The sequence below is a fragment of the Ranitomeya imitator genome, chromosome 5 (genome assembly GCF_032444005.1).
Source record: "Ranitomeya imitator isolate aRanImi1 chromosome 5, aRanImi1.pri, whole genome shotgun sequence".
NCBI classification, from domain to species: Eukaryota; Metazoa; Chordata; class Amphibia; order Anura; family Dendrobatidae; genus Ranitomeya; species Ranitomeya imitator.
This window is the reverse complement of record NC_091286.1, coordinates 630,890,093-630,907,444: the sequence shown is the minus strand read 5'-3', so window position 1 is coordinate 630,907,444 and position 17,352 is coordinate 630,890,093.

Here is a 17,352-nt window from a genome sequence, read left to right as displayed (position 1 = left end):
GCAGCACATGTCACAATGGGGGTGCAGGATGGGTGCAACACATGACAGAATGGGGGCGCAAGATGGGTGCAACACATGGCAGGATGGGGGCGCAAGATGGGTGCAGCACATGACAGGATGGGGACGCAGGATGGAGCAGCACTTGTCAGAATGGGGGTGCAGGATGGGAGCAGCACATATCAGAATGGGGGTGCAGGATGGGTGCAGCACATGTCAGGATGGGGATGCAGGATGGAGCAGCTCATGACAGGATGGGGACGCAGGATGGAGCAGCACATACCAGGATGGAGACCATATACCAATATAGATGCTAGCCACCCGGGCGTAGAACGGGTTCAATAGCTAGTAAGAATATAAGGTTGGTATCAGCTTGATCATACTGAATTGCAGAATCACGCTGTCTGGTCATGTTTACCGCACAGTGAACACTATAAAAATGAAACCCTCCAAAAAAAATAAATTGCAGAATTGCTTTTTTTATCTTACTTTTACTTATTTTGCCATTTTTCATTACATTATAAAATAAAGTGAATGGTGTCTTGAAAATCCACTTGTATCCTACACCTTTTCAATTCTCCAAAAAATGCTTCTATTGGAAAATACTCACCAGGTAACTTCCTACTCCTGCCTGTCCTATAAACATAATAGGCAACTACTGACTGCTAATGGGAGAATAAACAATTGTCTATTCAGTAACTGATATATCTGTGCCACGAGCCTTTATGTTAATAGATAGCATGTCAGCATACAAGGATTTAATAGTAAATGTGCCAAAAATATAGATACAATAATTCTTATCAAGCCCTAAACAAAAATAAGTAGCAAAGAAGAACATGAGATGGTGAGCAGCAATCATTCTTTACTGCATTCCCGATAATTAAAAATATAAAACAGCAATTTACACACTACAAGTAAATGAAAATGGGACTCAGTAAAGTGTAATGTCTGTAAATAACTTGACAAAGAAAACGCAGTGGTGAGATTATATGTTTATGTCCTACTCCTCACCTAAATTATATGATTACATTGGGTGCTATAATAGAGTGTATGTATAAAATAATAATATTCAGATTATACCAGAAAGTTTACAGAGGAGGTTCAGCCTAAAGTTTCATTTACATGCCCATTTTTTTTGCATAAGAGAAAAAACCTGGCTATTTTTCTTCAGTGTATTGGATCCAATTTTCATCCATTTCCCAATCATTGTGTCAATTTTTACCATTAGTGTCGCTACCGTTTTTCTTGTAAGAAAAAAAAAAAATTAAAAAGCTTCTTCCTACACATTAAACAGAAAAAAATGGATAGCACTCAGATGACAAAAGTATTGCATCCATGTACTATCCATTTTTTAAAAAAATTTGCATTAGCAATATTGATCTGCTGTATAGATTAAAAATATTCATGACTCTTGGGCTGTAAAAAACACCAACACGTAAACAGCACCATAGACTTTAAAGGATATAGTTTCTATCAGTAAGAATAGATAGACTGTGAATGTATGAAACACAGACGTTTGAGCCTCAATTAAGATTTGTTTCATGCCAGCACAATTTCCACATTTAACCCCTTCCTGACATGCGCCGTACTAGTACTGCTCTGCGGGAACTGAGTTCCCGCAAACCGCAGTAGTAGTACGGCGGCACGATCGCGCGGCCTCACACTGAGCGCTGCCACGATCACGTGCAGGTGTCAGCTGTATATGACAGCTGACACCCTGCAGCAATGCCCACGATCGGCGCTAGTGCAGATCGTGGGCATTAAACCCCTCTGATGCTGCTGTCAGTAGTGACAGCGACATAGAGGGGCATCGCGCAGGGAAGCGGGCTCCCTGAGCTCTCCCACCGGAACAATGCGAAGCAATCGCATTGTTCCGGTGTCTGGAAGGAGTCCCCGGATCCAAAATGGCCACGGGGCTCCTTCTGGGTACTGAAGTGAGGTGGCTAGCCGGCGCCTGCTCAGAGCAGGTACCGGAAAGCCTCCTGCCCTGCCTGTCAGATCTGATCTAATATAGTGATGTCCCTCCCTGGGACAATGTTAGAAAGTAAAAAAAAAATGTATAAAACAAAAAGCAAAAAAAAATCCCCAAATAAGAAAAAAAAAAAAAAAAATATATATATATACAGTGGGGCAAAAAAGTATTTAGTCAGTCAGCAATAGTGCAAGTTCCACCACTTAAAAAGATGAGAGGCGTCTGTAATTTACATCATAGGTAGACCTCAACTATGGGAGACAAACTGAGAAAAAAAAATCCAGAAAATCACATTGTCTGTTTTTTTAACATTTTATTTGCATATTATGGTGGAAAATAAGTATTTGGTCAGAAACAAACAATCAAGATTTCAGGCTCTCACAGACCTGTAACTTCTTCTTTAAGAGTCTCCTCTTTCCTCCACTCATTACCTGTAGTAATGGCACCTGTTTAAACTTGTTATCAGTATAAAAAGACACCTGTGCACACCCTCAAACAGTCTGACTCCAAACTCCACTATGGTGAAGACTAGGGTTGAGCGAAACGGGTCGTTCATTTTCAAAAGCCGCCGACTTTTGGCAAAGTCGGGTTTCATGAAACCCGATCCGACCCCTGTGCGGGGTCGGCCATGCGGTACGCGACTTTCGCGCCAAAGTCGCATTTCAATGACGCGAAAAGCGCCATTTCTCAGCCAATGAAGGTAAACGCAGAGTGTGGGCAGCGTGATGACATAGGTCCTGGTCCCCACCATCTTAGAGAAGGGCATTGCAGTGATTGGCTTGCTGTCTGCGGCGTCACAGGGGCTATAAAAAGGGCGTTCCCGCCGACCACCATGTTACTGCTGCTGATCTGAGCTTAGGGAGAGGTTGCTGCCGCTTCGTCAGAAGCAGGGATAGCGTTAGGCAGGGTCCATTAACCACCAAACCGCTTGTGCTGTAGCGATTTCCACTGCCCAACACCACCTTCGGTGTGCAGGGACAGTGGAAGCTACATTTTTTTTTTTTTCCCCTCAGCGTTGTAGCTCATTGGGCTGCCCTAGAAGGCTCCCTGATAGCTGCATTGCTGTGTGTACGCCGCTGTGCAAACCAACTGCTTTTTTCAAAGCACAAATCCTCTTGTTCCTTCCTTTCTGCACAGCTATCTTTTTTGTTTGTACACACTTTTTATTTAATTTGTGCATCAGTCCACTCCTTATTGCTGCCTGCCATACCTGGCTGAGATTACTGCAGGGAGATAGTAATTGTTGGACACTCCCTGTTTTTTTTTTTTTTTTTTTTTGTGGGAGATTAAGATTGACATTTCTGCTAGAGTGCCATCCCTGTGTGTGCCATCTCTCACTCAGTGGGCCATAGAAAGCCTATTTATTTTTTTGCTTGATTTGGGTTATAAAATCTACCTGAAAAAATCACTACATCAATCAGTGGGAGAAAAATATTGGCCTCAGGGCTTGTGTGCCACTCTTGACTCCTGTGTGCATCATCACTCACTCAGTGGGCCATAGAAAGCCCATTTTTTTTTTTTTTTTGCTTTATTTGGGTTCTAAATTCTACCTGAAAAAATCAATAAATCAATCAGTGGGAGATTAATATTGGCTTTTGGGCTTGTGTGCCAGTCCTAAGCGTGCCATCTCTCTCTCTCAGATAGTGAGCCATAGAAAGCCTATTTATTTATTTTTTTATTGGGTTTATAAATTTTCCCTGGAACAAAAAAAAAAAAAAAGTGGGAGATTAATATTGGCCTCTGGGCTTGTGTGCCAGTCCTGAGCGTGCCATCTCTCTCACAAATAGTGGGCCATAGAAAGCCTATTTATTTTTTTGCTTGATTTGGGTTCTAAAATGTACCTGAAAAAATCACTACATCAATCAGTGGGAGAAAAATATTGGCCTCAGGGCTTGTGTGCCACTCCTGACTAGTGTTGAGCGATACCGTCCGATACTTGAAAGTATCGGTATCGGATAGTATCGGCCGATACCCGAAAAATATCGGATATCGCCGATACCGATATCCGATACCAATACAAGTCAATGGGACATCAAGTATCGGAAGGTATTCTCATGGTTCCCAGGGTCAGAAGGAGAGGAAACTCTCCTTCAGGCCCTGGGATCCATAGGGATGTGTAAAATAAAGAATTAAAATAAAAAATATTGATATATTTACCTCTCTGGCGGCCCCTGAACTCAGCGCGGGTAACCGGCAGGCTTCTTTGTTCAAAATCAGCGCTTTTAGGACCTGAGAATCACGTCCCGGCTTCTGATTGGTCGCGGGCCGCCCATGTGACCACCACGCGACCAATCACAAGCCGCGTGGCCGCGACCAATCACAAGCCGCTACGTCTTTGAAAGCCATTAACCCGCTCATTTTTAAAAATGAGCGCGTTAATAGCTTGCGGTGACGTCGCGGCTTGTGATTGGTCGCGTGGCCGCGACCAATCACAAGCCGCTACGTCTTTGAAAGTCATTACCGCGCTCATTTTTAAAAAATGAGCGCGTTAAGGACCTGCGAATGACGTCGCGGCTTGTGATTGGTTGCGTGGCGGTCACATGGGCGGCCCGCGACCAATCAGAAGCCGGGACGTGATTCTCAGGTCCTAAAAGCGCTGATTTTGAACAACGAAGCCTGCCGATTACCCGCGCTGAGTCCAGGGGCCGCCGGAGAGGTAAATATATCAATATTTTTTATTTTAATTCTTTATTTTACACATCTCTATGTATCCGATACCGATACCCGATACCACAAAAGTATCAGATCTCGGTATCGGAATTCCGATACCGCAAGTATCGGCCGATACCCGATACTTGCGGTATCGGAATGCTCAACACTACTCCTGACTCCTGTGTGCATCATCACTCACTCAGTGGGCCATAGAAAGCCCATTTTTTTTTTTTTTGCTTTATTTGGGTTCTAAATTCTACCTGAAAAAATCAATAAATCAATCAGTGGGAGATTAATATTGGCCTTTGGGCTTGTGTGCCAGTCCTAAGCGTGCCATCTCTCTCTCTCAGATAGTGGGCCATAGAAAGCCTATTTATTATTTTTTTTATTGGGTTTATAAATTTTCCCTGGAAAAAAAAAAAAAAAAGTGGGAGATTAATATTGGCCTCTGGGCTTGTGTGCCAGTCCTGAGCGTGCCATCTCTCTCACAAATAGTGGGCCATAGAAAGCCTATTTATTTTTTTTTTTTTGGTTTTATAAATTCTCCCTGAAAAAAAAAAGGGAGATTAATATTGGCCTTTGGGCTTGTGTGCCAGTCCTAAGCGTGCCATCTCTCTCTCTCTCTCTCTCAGATATTGGGCCATAGAAAGCCTATTTATTATTTTTTTTATTGGGTTTATAAATTTTCCCTGGAACAAAAAAAAAAAAGTGGGAGATAAATATTGGCCTCTGGGCTTGTGTGCCACTCCTGACTCCTGTGTGCGTCATCTCTCACTCAGTGGGCCATAGAAAGCCTTTTTTTGTTTTATTTGTTTTCTAAATTCTCCCTGAAAAAATCATTTTATTTTATTTGGTTTCTAAATTCTTCCTGAAAAAATCATTTTATTCTATTATTTTTTTTTCCTAAAGTCTCCCTGAAAAAAAAAAAAAAAAAAATCAGTGGGAGATTAATATTGCCCTTTCTGCTTGTGTGCCAGTCTTGACTCCTGGGTGTGCCATCTCTCTCTCTCTCTCCAATTGTGGGCCATAGAAAGCCTATTATTTTTTTAGCTTGATTTGGGTTCCAAAATCTACCTGAAAAAATCACTACATCAATCAGTGGGAGATAAATATTGGCCTCTGGGCTTGTGTGCCACTCCTGACTCCTGTGTGCGTCATCTCTCACTCAGTGGGCCATAGAAAGCCTTTTTTTGTTTTATTTGTTTTCTAAATTCTCCCTGAAAAAATCATTTTATTTTATTTGGTTTCTAAATTCTTCCTGAAAAAATCATTTTATTCTATTATTTTTTTTTCCTAAAGTCTCCCTGAAAAACAAAAAAAAACAAATCAGTGGGAGATTAATATTGCCCTTTCTGCTTGTGTGCCAGTCTTGACTCCTGGGTGTGCCATCTCTCTCTCTCCAATTGTGGGCCATAGAAAGCCTATTATATTTTTAGCTTGATTTGGGTTCCAAAATCTACCTAAAAAAATCACTACATCAATCAGTGGGAGAAAAATATTGGCCTCTGGGCTTGTGTGCCACTCCTGACTCCTGTGTGAGTCATCTCTCACTCAGTGGGCCATAGAAAGCCTTTTTTTGTTTTATTTGTTTTCTAAATTCTCCCTGAAAAAATCATTTTATTTTATTTGGTTTCTAAATTCTTCCTGAAAAAATCATTTTATTCTATTATTTTTTTTTTCCTAAAGTCTCCCTGAAAAAAACAAAAAAAACCAAATCAGTGGGAGATTAACCCCTTCCCGACCTGTGACACAGCGTATGCGTCGTGAAAGTCGGTGCCAATCCGACCTGTGACGCATATGCTGTGTCACAGAAAGATCGCGTCCCTGCAGATCGGGTGAAAGGGTTAACTCCCATTTCACCCGATCTGCAGGGACAGGGGGAGTGGTAGTTTAGCCCAGGGGGGGTGGCTTCACCCCCTCGTGGCTACGATCGCTCTGATTGGCTGTTGAAAGTGAAACTGCCAATCAGAGCGATTTGTAATATTTCACCTATTATAACGGGTGAAATATTACAATCCAGCCATGGCCGATGCTGCAATATCATCGGCCATGGCTGGAAATACTAGTGTGCCCCCACCCCACCCCATCGATCGCCCCCCCCAGCCCTCCGATCTGGCCGGTACACTGCTCCGGCTCCCCTCCGTCCAGTGCTCCGCTCCCCCCGTGCTCCAATCACCCCCCCGTGCTCCAATCACCCCCCTTGCATTCAGATCCACTCCCCCCGTGCTCCGTTCCACCCCCCATGCTCCGTTCCAGCCCCCCCGTGCTCCGTTCCACGCCCCCCGTGCTCCGTTCCACGCCTGCCGCGCTCCGATTCCCCCCCCCATGCTCCGATCCCCCCCCCGTGTTCCCCCCCCCACCCCATCATACTTACCGATCCAGCCGGGGTCCCGTCCGTCTTCTCCCTGGGCGCCGCCATCTTCCAAAATGGCGGGCGCATGCGCAGTGCGCCCGCCGAATCTGCCGGCCGGCAGATTCGTTCCAAAGTGCATTTTGATCACTGAGATAGATTATATCTCAGTGATCAAAATAAAAAAAATAATACATGACCCCCCCCCTTTGTCACCCCCATAGGTAGGGACAATAAAAAAATAAAGAATTTTTTTTTTCCACTAATGTTAGAATAGGGTTAGGGTTAGGGGTAGGGTTAGGGTTAGGGGTAGGGTTAGGGTTAGGGGTAGGGTTAGGGTTAGGGGTAGGGTTAGGGGTAGGGCTAGGGTTAGGGTTAGGGTTAGGGCTAGGGTTAGGGGTAGGGTTAGGGCTAGGGTTAGGGTTTCGGTATGTGCACACGTATTCTGGTCCTCTGCGGATTTTTCCGCTGCGGATTTGATAAATCCGCAGTGCTAAACCGCTGCGGATTTATGGCGGATTTACCGCGTTTTTTTCTGCGCATTTCACTGCGGTTTTACAATTGTGATTTTCTATTTGAGCAGTTGTAAAACCGCTGCGGAATCCGCACAAAGAAGTGACATGCTGCGGAATGTAAACCGCTGCGTTTCCGTGCAGTTTTTCCGCAGCATGTGTACAGCGATTTTTGTTTCCCGTAGGTTTACATTGAACTGTAAACTCATGGGAAACTGCTGCGGATCTGCAGCGTTTTCCGCAGCGTGTGCACATACCTTTAGAATTAGGCTATGTTCACAAGGTGCGGATTTGGCTGCGGATTGGCCGCTGCGGATTCGCAGCAGTATTCCATCAGGTTTACAGTACCATGTAAACATATGAAAAACCAAATCCGCTGTGCCCATGGTGCAGAAAATACCGCGCGGAAACGCTGCGTTGTATTTTCCGCAGCATGTCAATTCTTTGTGCGGATTCCGCGTCTTTTTACACCTGTTCCTCAATAGGAATCCGCAGGTGAAATCCGCACAAAAAACACTGGAAATCCGCGGAAAATCCGCAGGTAAAACGCAGTGCCTTTTACCCGCGGATTTTTCAAAAATGGTGCGGAAATATCTCACACGAATCCGCAACGTGGGCACATAGCCTTAGGGTTAGGGTTGGAATTAGGGTTGTGGTTAGGGTTGTGATTAGGGTTATGGCTACAGTTGGGATTAGGGTTAGGGGTGTGGGGGGGTTAGTGTTGGAGGTAGAATTGAGGGGTTACCACTGTTTAGGCACATCAGGGGTCTCCAAACGCAACATGGCGCCACCATTGATTCCAGCCAATCTCGTATTCAAAAAGTCAAATGGTGCTCCCTCACTTCCGAGCCCCGAAGTGTACCCAAACAGTGGTTTACCCCCACATATGGGGTACCAGCATACTCAGGATAAACTGCGCAACAATTACTGGGGTCCAATTTCTCCTGTTACCCTTGTGAAAATAAAGAAATGCTTGCTAAAACATCATTTTTGAGGAAAGAAAAATGATTTTTTATTTTCACGGCTCTGCGTTGTAAATGTCTGTGAAGCACTTGGGGGTTCAAAGTGCTCACCACATATCTAGATAAGTTCCTTGGGGGGTCTAGTTTCTAAAATGGGGTCACTTGTGGGGGGTTTCTACTGTTTAGGCACACCAGGGGCTCTGCAAACGCAATGTGACACCCGCAGACCATTCCATCAAAGTCTGCATTTCAAAAGTCACTACTTCCCTTCTGAGCCCCGACGTGTGCCCAAACAGTGGTTTACCCCCACACATGGGGTATCAGCGTACTCAGGAGAAACTGGACAACAACTATTGGGGTCCAATTTCTCCTGTTACCCTTGGGAAAATAAAAAATTCTGGGCTAAATAATTATTTTTGAGGAAAGAAAACGTATTTATTATTTTCACGGCTCTGCATTATAAACTTCTATGAAGCACTTGGGGGTTCAAAGTGCTCACCACACATCTAGATAAGTTCCCTTGGGGGTCTAGTTTCCAAAATGGGGTCACTTGTGGGGGGTTTCTACTGTTAAGCCACATCAGGGGCTCTGCAAACGCAACGTGACGCCCACAGAGCATTCCATCAAAGTCTGCATTTCAAAACGTCACTACTTCACTTCCGAGCCCCGGCATGTGCCCAAACAGTGATTTACCCCCACATATGGGGTATCAGCGTACTCAGGAGAAACTGGACAACAACTTTTGGGGTCAAATTTCTCCTGTTACCCTTGGGAAAATAAAAAATTGCAGGCTAAAAGATCATTTTTGAGAAAATAATTTTTTTTTTATTTTCATGGCTCTGCGTTATAAACTTCTGTGAAGCACTTGGGGGTTCAAAGTCCTCACCACACATCTAGATTAGTTCCTTTGGGGGTCTAGTTTCCAAAATTGGGTCATTTCTGGGGGATCTCCAATGTTTAGGCACACAGGGGCTCTCCAAACGTGACATGGTGTCCGCTAATGATTGGAGCTAATTTTCCATTTAAAAAGCCAAATGGCATGCCATCCCTTCCGAGCCCTGCCGTGCGCCCAAACAGTGGTTTACCCCCACATATGGAGGTATCAGCGTACTCAGGACAAACTGGACAACAATATTTGTGGTCCAATTTCTCCTATTATCCTTGGCAAAATAGGAAATTCCAGGCTAAAAAATCATATTTGAGGAAAGAAAAATTATTTTTTATTTTCATGGCTCTGCGTTTAAACCCCCAGGTGCTTCACAGAAGTTTATAAGTGCTCAATGTGCATCTAGATAAGTTCCTTTGGGGGTCTAGTTTCCAAAATGGGGTCACTTGTGGGGGAGCTCCAATGTTTAGGCACACAGGGGCTCTCCAAACGCGACATGGTGTCCGCTAACAATTGGAGCTAATTTTCCATTCAAAAAGTCAAATGGCGCGCCTTCCCTTCCGAGCCCTGCCGAGTGCCCAAACAGTGGTTTACCCCCACATATGAGGTATCGGCGTACTCAGGAGAAATTGCCCAACAAATTTTATGATCCATTTTATCCTACTGCCCATGTGAAAATGAAAAAATTGAGGCGAAAAGAATTTTTTTGTGAAAAAAAAGTACTTTTTCATTTTTACAGATCAATTTGTGAAGCATCTGAGGGTTTAAAGTGCTCACTAGGCATCTAAATAAGTTCCTTGGGGGGTCTAGTTTCCAAAATGGGGTCACTTGTGGGGGAGCGCCAATGTTTAGGCACACAGGAGCTATCCAAACGCGACATGGTGTCCGCTAACGATGGAAATAATTTTTCATTCAAAAAGTCAAATGGCGCTCCTTCCCTTCCGAGCCTTACCATGTGCCCAAACAGTGGTTTACCCCCACATGTGAGGTATTGGTGTACTCAGGAGAAATTGCCCAACACATTTTAGGATCCATTTTATCCTGTTGCCCATGTGAAAATGAAAAAATTGAGGCTAAAAGAATTTTTTTGTGAAAAAAAGTACTTTTTCATTTTTACGGATCAATTTGTGAAGCACCTGGGGGTTCAAAGTGCTCACTATGCATCTAGATAAGTTCCTTGGGGCGTCTAGTTTCCAAAATGGGGTCACTTGTGGGGGAGCTCCAATTTTTAGGCACACGGGTGCTCTCCAAACGTGACATGGTGTCCGCTAAAGAGTGGAGCCAATTTTTGATTCAAAAAGTCAAATGGCGCTCCTTCCCTTCCAAGCCCTGCCGTGCGCCCAAACAGTGGTTTACCCCCACATATAAGGTATCAGCGTACTCAGGACAAATTGGACAAAAACTTTCGTGGTTCACTTTCTCCTTTTACCATTGGGAAAATAAAATGATTGTTGCTAAAAGATAATTTTTGTGACTAAAAAGTTAAATGTTCATTTTTTCCTCCCTTGTTGCTTCTGCTGCTGTGAAGCACCTGAAGGGTTAATAAACTTCTTGAATGTGGTTTTGAGTACCTTGAGGGGTGCAGTTTTTAGAATGTTGTCACTTTTGGGTATTTTCAGCCATATAGACCCCTCAAACTGACTTCAAATGTGAGGTGGTCCCTAAAAAAAATGGTTTTGTAAATTTCGTTGTAAAAATGACAAATCGCTGGTCAAATTTTAACCCTTATAACTTCCTAACAAAAAAAAATTTTGTTTCCAAAATTGTGCTGATGTAAAGTAAACATGTGGGAAATGTTATTTATTAACTATTTTGTGTCACATATCTCTCTGGTTTAACAGAATAAAAATTGAAAATGTGAAAATTGCGAAATTTTCAAAATTTTCGCCAAATTTCCGTTTTTATCACAAATAAACGCAGAATTTATTGACCTAAATTTACCACTAACATGAAGCCCAATATGTCACGAAAAAACAATATCAGAACCGCTAGGATCCGTTGAAGCGTTCCTGAGTTATTACCTCATAAAGGGACACTGGTCAGAATTGCAAAAAACGGCAAGGTCTTTAAGGTCAAAATAGGCTGGGTCATGAAGGGGTTAATATTGCCCTTTCTGCTTGTGTGCCAGTCTTGACTCCTGGGTGTGCCATCTCTCTCTCTCTCTCTCCAATTGTGGGCCATAGAAAGCCTATAATTTTTTTAGCTTGATTTGGGTTCCAAAACCTACCTGAAAAAATCACTACATCAATCAGTGGGAGATAAATATTGGCCTCTGGGCTTGTGTGCCACTCCTGACTCCTGTGTGCGTCATCTCTCACTCAGTGGGCCATAGAAAGCCTTTTTTTGTTTTATTTGTTTTCTAAATTCTCCCTGAAAAAATCATTTTATTTTATTTGGTTTCTAAATTCTTCCTGAAAAAAATCATTTTATTCTATTATTTTTTTTTCCTAAAGTCTCCCTGAAAAAAAAAAAAAAATCAAATCAGTGGGAGATTAATATTTACATTTGTGCTTCAGTGACAGTCCTGCATGTGTGGCATCTCTCTCATTTGTTGCCACCAACAACAGAGTGTGTAACATTGTGCCTGATTTTCGTTGTGGTCTCACTCACCTGTAAAGGGGTAGCTAAATCATACTGAAGTTATAGCTCACCGTGTAATTTGTGTGACAGCAACAAATACCGTTAGTTTGTTTACGTTTTTAAAACAATGAGGAAGTCTGGTGGAAGAGGTCGTGGCCGGGGGCGTTCATTATCAGCTGGTAATGAGGGTAGTGGTAGTGGTGGAGCATCAGCTGGTCGTGGGAAAAAAAATATTGCACCTAAGTCTGGAGCTGTGGAGCCAGGTTCGTCGTCTGGCTACACAAGGCCTCGAACGCTCCCTTTTCTGGGAGTAGGAAAACCGCTTTTAAAGCCGGAGCAGCAAGAGCAAGTTTTGGCTTATCTTGCTGACTCAGCCTCTAGCTCTTTTGCCTCCTCTCGTGAAACTGGTAAATGTCAAAGCAGCGCGTCGTTAGTGGATGTTCACGGTCAGGGACAAGTCGCTTCCTTGTCCTCTTCAGCAAAAACAACAACAGAGAAGAATGCAGCAGGCGACACAACGGGTTACTCCATGGAGCTCTTTACACATACCGTCCCTGGCTTAGAAAGTGAAGCAGTTAAAAGTCCATGCCCATTACAAGTTGAATCTGACATGGAGTGCACTGATGCACAGCCACAGCCAGACTACTATGCTGGTCCTTTGACTCAGACCACAACATTGCCCTCGCAGGGTAATGATCAAGAATCAGACCCTGATGAGACTATGTTGCCCCATCACGAACGCTATACCACCGACCGACACGGTGACACAGACGAAGTTGCACACGAGCTACAAGAAGAGGTAATAGATGACCCAGTTCTTGACCCCGATTGGCAGCCATTGGGGGAACAGGGTGCAGGCGGCAGCAGTTCTGAAGCGGAGGAGGAGGGGCCGCAGCAGGCATCAACATCGCAACAGGTTCCATCTGCCGGGCCCGTATCTTGCCCAAAATGCGTGGCAAAGCCAAAACCTGTTGGAGGACAGCGTGTCCATCCGGTTAAAGCTCAGTCTGCAATGCCTGAAAAGGTATCCGATGCTAGAAAGAGTGCAGTCTGGCATTTTTTTAAACAACATCAAATTGATCAGCGCAAAGTCATCTGTCAAAAATGTTCAACTACCTTAAGCAGAGGACAGAATCTGAAAAGTCTCAATACAAGTTGCATGCATAGACATTTAACCACCATGCATTTGCAAGCCTGGACTAACTACCAAATGTCCCTTAAGGTTGTAGCACCCTCGGCCAATGAAGCTAGTCAGCAACGCAACATCCCTTCCGGCAGTGTAGGGCCACCATTTTCCGCACCACCTGCAGTATCTGTGCAGGTTTCTTTGCCAGGCCAAAGCAGTCAGGGTCAGGGAATCACCAGTTTCGTAGTAGGAAACACTGCATCTAGGGCACCGGCGGCAACAATACCATCTCCCACCGTCTCTCAGTCTGCCATGTCCACCGGCACCCCCGCTAGTTCCACGATCTCCAGCTCTCCAGTCCAGCTCACCCTACATGAGACTATGGTTAGAAAAAGGAAGCACTTAGCCTCGCATCCGCGTACACAGGGTTTGAACGCACACATAGCTAGACTAATCTCGTTAGAGATGATGCCCTACCGGTTAGTTGAAAGCGAAGCTTTCAAAGCCCTGATGGACTACGCTGTACCACGCTACGAGCTACCCAGTCGACACTTTTTTTCCAGAAAAGCCATCCCAGCCCTCCACCAGCATGTTAAAGAGCGCATCGTCCATGCACTCAGGCAATCTGTGAGCACAAAGGTGCACCTGACAACAGATGCATGGACCAGTAGGCATGGCCAGGGACGTTACGTGTCCATCACGGCACACTGGGTAAATGTGGTGGATGCAGGGTCCACAGAGGACAGCAAGTTTGGGACAGTTCTGCCTAGCCCACGGTCTAGGAAACAGTTGGCTGTAGCCGTTCGCACCCCCTCCTCCTCCTCTTCGTCCTCCTGCAGAAGCGAGAGCTCGTCCACAGACCGCAGTCGCACAACCACTCCATCCGCAGCTGCCACTGTTGCACACCAGGTCTCCCATTATGTGGCAGCTACTGGCAAACGTCAGCAGGCTGTATTGGCTATGAAGTGTTTGGGCGACAACAGACACACCGCGGAAGTTCTGTCCGAGTTCTTGCAGAAAGAAACGCAGTCGTGGCTGGGCACTGTAGATCTTGAGGCAGGCAAGGTAGTGAGTGATAACGGAAGGAATTTCATGGCTGCCATCTCCCTTTCCCAACTGAAACACATTCCTTGCCTGGCTCACACCTTAAACCTGGTGGTGCAGTGCTTCCTGAAAAGTTATCCGGGGTTATCCGACCTGCTCCTCAAAGTGCGTGGACTTTGCTCACATATCCGCCGTTCGCCCGTACACTCCAGCCGTATGCAGACCTATCAGCGTTCTTTGAACCTTCCCCAGCATCGCCTAATCATAGACGTTGCAACAAGGTGGAACTCAACACTGCACATGCTTCAGAGACTGTGCGAACAGAGGCGGGCTGTTATGTTTTTGTGGGAGGATACACATACACGGGCAGGCAGTAGGATGGCAGACATGGAGTTGTCAGGTGTGCAGTGGTCGAAGATTCAAGACATGTGTCAAGTCCTTCAGTGTTTTGAGGAATGCACACGGCTGGTTAGTGCAGACAACGCCATAATAAGCATGAGCATCCCCCTAATGCGTCTGCTGATGCAAAGTTTGACGCACATAAAGGATCAGGCGTCTGCAGCTGAGGAAGAGGAAAGCCTTGATGACAGTCAGCCATTGTCTGGCCAGGGCAGTGTACAGGACGAGTTAGCGGGCGAAGAGGAGGAGGAGGACGAGGAGGATGATGGGGATGATTATATTTTTAATGAGGAAGCTTTTCCGGGGCCACTGGAAATTGGTGGCGCGGCAAGGCCGGGTTCTGGTTTTTGGAGGGACACAAGTGATGTGGATTTGCCTGAAACTGCCCCTCAACCAAGCACAACCGCAGATTTGAGAACTGGAACTTTGGCCCACATGGCGGATTATGCCTTACGTATCCTCAAAAGGGACACATGCATAACTAAAATGATGAACGATGACGATTACTGGTTGGCCTGCCTCCTTGATCCTCGCTATAAAGGCAAATTGCAAAATATAATGCCACATGAGAACTTGGAACTAATATTAGCAACCAAACAATCAACTCTTGTTGACCGTTTGCTTCTGGCATTCCCTGCACACAGCGCCCGTGATCGTTCTCACACGAGCTGCAGGGGCCACCAGCAGACCAGAGGAGTTAGAGGGGCAGAAATCAGAAGTGGCGTTGGCCAGAGGGGTTTTCTGACCAGGTTGTGGAGTGATTTTGCTATGACCGCAGACAGGACAGGTACTGCAGCATCAATTCAAAGTGACAGGAGACAACATTTGTCCAGTATGGTTACAAACTATTTTTCATCCCTTATCGATGTTCTCCCTCAACCGTCATTCCCATTTGATTACTGGGCATCAAAATTAGACACCTGGCCAGAATTGGCAGAATATGCATTGCAGGAGCTTGCTTGCCCGGCAGCTAGTGTCCTATCAGAAAGAGTATTCAGTGCTGCAGGTTCAATACTAACAGAAAAAAGGACTCGTCTGGCTACCCAAAATGTAGATGATCTAACCTTCATTAAAATGAACCACAACTGGATTTCGAAATCTTTTGCCCCACCTTGCCCGGCTGACACCTAGCTTTCCTATGAAAAGGTCTTGCCTGTGGACTATTCTGAATGCCTTTTCCAATCTCGTAATTTTCTGCACCTGATTGTCCAGCATACGACATGTTTACACCTCACTAAATGGCCAAACTCCCCACACGGGGCCGTGGTATCGACACTTGGCGACAGCACCCGTGAGAGTGCTGTTTGTCTGAAGAGGTGGGTGTGCCCGCTTTTGGTCGACGGCACTGCCACTGGGTCCCTCCTAGTACAATAAAGTGTCTCTGGCGCTGGTGGTGCGCACCCAACGTCAGACACACCGTTGTAACATGAGGGACCCTGGGCCTGTACCGCCGGCCACAAGACAGTTCCCCCCCCCAAGCTCAAACAGTGCTCTACCACTTGCAAAATTATCTCACAGCTCCACCAATGTTTAGTCTATGCGCTGACATCCTTCAATGCCTGCCACTGACAATACCATTGTATGGACATTTTTGTTATGTTAGGCCTTCGAAGCCTGTCTGCGGTCACTCCTTCCACTATGCCTCCACTGACCACACCACTGCTGCCCGTGTACCCCTGGAACCAATTTCAAATTGCCTACAACCAGCCCAATTTTTTTATTTTAGGCCTTCGATGCCTGTCTGCGGTCCATTCTTTCTACTACTACTACACTGACCAGGCCACTGCTGCCCGTGTACCCCTGGAACCAATTTAAAATTGCCTACAGCCATGTGTTATTATTTTAGGCCTTCGATGCCTGTCTGCGGTCACTCCTTACAATATGCCTCCACTGACCACACCACTGCTGCCCATGTACCCCTGGAACCAATTTAAAATTGCCTACAGCCAGCCCAATTTTTTTATTTTAGGCCTTCGATGCCTGTCTGCGGTCCGTTCTTTCTACTACTACTACACTGACCAGGCCACTGCTGCCCGTGTACCCCTGGAACCAATTTAAAATTGCCTACAGCCATGTGTTATTATTTTAGGCCTTCGATGCCTGTCTGCGGTCACTCCTTCCACTAGGCCTTCACTGACCACACCACTGCTGCCCGTGTACCCCTGGAACCAATTTAAAATTGCCTACAGCCAGCCCAATTTTTTTACTTTAGGCCTTCGATGCCTGTCTGCGGTCACTCCTTCCACTAGGCCTCCACTGACCACACCACTGCTGCCCGTGTACCCCTGGAACCAATTTAAAATTGCCTACAGCCATGTGTTATTATTTTAGGCCTTCGATGCCTGTCTGCGGTCACTCCTTCCACTAGGCCTCCACTGACCACACCACTGCTGCCCGTGTACCCCTGGAACCAACATCAGAAAATATAAATATAAGTATTTTGCTTATAAAAAAGAAAATACTGGAGAGATATCAAATGCAGACATTTTAACATTAAAAACAAACACATACAACAAAAATCTGGTACAGTACTAAAAATGGCCACCAGCTACAATAACTTTCTCCTGCAAGTAGTTAACTGAAAGTTTTTTTCAATTTAAAACACAGATATGGCATCCACCGAGTGTTGTCCTGTCGCGTCTTCTTTATATTATTGCCAAGAAGATGCAAAACAATGAAAATAATAAAATCATTATTTACCAAAAAAATAGAGTAAGTCAAAACCACATTGCAAATAAACATTCATTACAAATAAAGAAGCAGGGCGCGTCCGTGGGTGAGTATATACCTAATAAGAATATAATCACCCTCGGACGCGCCCTGCTTCTTTCCGACAGCCTTCCTTCCTAAGAATCAGCCCTTCCGTGGTGTA